This window comes from Limulus polyphemus, unplaced genomic scaffold (genome assembly GCF_000517525.1).
Source record: "Limulus polyphemus unplaced genomic scaffold, Limulus_polyphemus-2.1.2 Scaffold9700, whole genome shotgun sequence".
Lineage (NCBI taxonomy): Eukaryota > Metazoa > Arthropoda > Merostomata > Xiphosura > Limulidae > Limulus > Limulus polyphemus.
Window position 1 is genome coordinate 4,907 of NW_013675310.1, and position 2,000 is coordinate 6,906.

General features: G+C 35.6%; 1 protein-coding gene across 1 annotated transcript in view; it reads left to right on the forward strand.

The window, feature by feature from the left end:
- LOC106476047 (zinc finger protein 883-like) overlaps positions 1-2,000 on the forward strand; it is a gene marked incomplete at its 5' end in the record, with an annotated part of 8,544 nt that overhangs the window by 2,612 nt on the left and 3,932 nt on the right. The gene's annotated exons all lie outside the window — the stretch shown is intronic.

Sequence of the window (2,000 nt, forward strand, 5' to 3'; positions counted from 1 at the left end):
CGTCCCTTATTGATGAATGTTTCAGGCTGTTAGTGCCGGTATCCCTGGCACATTTCATGATTGGTTGGATGCTCAACTTGTGGAATATTCATCATTTTGGAGAAATGTAATGTTTTACTTCGGCCTTTTCAGTCTTAGTATTTGCATTTATATGCTAGCCATAATCATTTTGAAACTTTTTGAAGTTTTTTTTTTCATGTTTGTTTCAGGTATGTTCTATTTTAAATATTGAACCAATTTCTGTTGCACCTGAGAGTTCTAATGTCATGTTGAACAGTTTGGTACTTGGATCCTTCTCTTGATATTCAGGTTTAACTTATACTGTTGGAAATTAGTAGAATAACAATTTAACTTTGTATTCCACTACCAGTATTACTTCTAAAGTTCTTGATTACCAGATATGGACTTTTTTCTTTGTCCCCTCACCAGTTTTCTACCCTCTGTGTTATGTTTTATGTAGACTTTCTTATCCTGTACAATATAATCAGCTATTCTTGTTCTTCTGATTCTTTTACGCAGGATAAATTATCAACTCCATTAACTCACTGATAATGTATCTGTTACTTCTTGTGTTCCTTTGACACTTCAGGCCATTGCGGTGTGTTACAAGCTACTCCCTTCTGTTATCTTGTTTCGCTTCTGGTCCTCTGTGTTGACTATTCAGGTACCATTAGTTGTCAACAAGTAAGTGCATTTACTGATTTCATTACACCAAATCCATGTTTAACTAATAAATGTCTTTATATGTAAATGGATTCACACAAAATCCATGTTTAACTAATAAATATCTTTATATGTAAATGGATACCCACAAAATTCATGTTTAACTAATAATTGTCTTTATATGTAAACGGATGCACACAGAATCCATGTTTAACTAATAAATGTCTTTATATGTAAACGGATACACACAGAATCCATGTTTAACTAATAAATGGATACACACAAAAAACTGGTAGTACAGAAACTCTTAGTCTGTACACTGTCTCAGACACTATAAAAAAATCCTAGATTTGGGGCAGTTTGTGCAATGCATGTATTTTAGCCACAGAATGTTAAGCTTGTGGCTCACCTGTGTTCAAAGTCTTAATTTCATGCTTAATCTGAACCAAGCTTTGATCTCTGATTGCTGCAACAAGGTCAGCAAGTGTGTCCTGTTTTGGCTTAAGGAACAAGTATTCATCTACTGGGTACAGCTCCAGTGCTGCTATGTTCTTTGCAACAGGTGGCCAATGGCTAAAAAAAGTCTCTCAGGTGGCACAGATTTTTGGCAGGTAGAACAATGTTTAGGAACCCATTATGATTACGTATCCACCTGTCTTTGAACCTTGATTTTATTAAAAACACCTCTAAAGTGCTGTCACTGACATCATCATTGTTTGAGATTTCGTAGCATTCTCCCATCAAATATTTCATTGCAGCTTCAGAGTCTTCCACTGATTCCTTGTTCACTTGCTACATGGGGGTTCATTTATAGCCTCTGGTTTGCTGACCAGCTTTCTCTTACTCTCTACAACAAACTGGAGTTTCTACTGATAAAACTCAGCTTTCAAAATAGCTGTAGGTAACATTTAAAGGTCCTTGGATAGATTTATGTTTTAAACTACTGATGTTATTGTAGAATGAATAAATTGATGTGAGGAGTAACTTATGGTTTTATAGGAGATTAATTAGAATTAGAAACAAATCACAGATCTTTAAACATTTTATTTTGTTTCTGTTAAAGTAAAGAGCAAGGTAGGGAGGCGAGGTAAACCTTATTGGGTTTAGAAAGTAAGGTAGGCGAGGTAAACCTTATTGGGTTTAGAGAGTAAGGTAGGTAGGTGAGGTAAACCTTATTGGGTTTAGAGAGTAAGGTAGGTAGGCGAGGAAAACATTATTGGGTTTAGAGAGTAAGGTAGGCGAGGTAAACCTTATTGGGTTTAGAGAGTAAGGTAGGTAGGCGAGGTAAACCTTATTGGGTTTAGAGAGTAAGATAGGCGAGGTAAACCTTATTGATA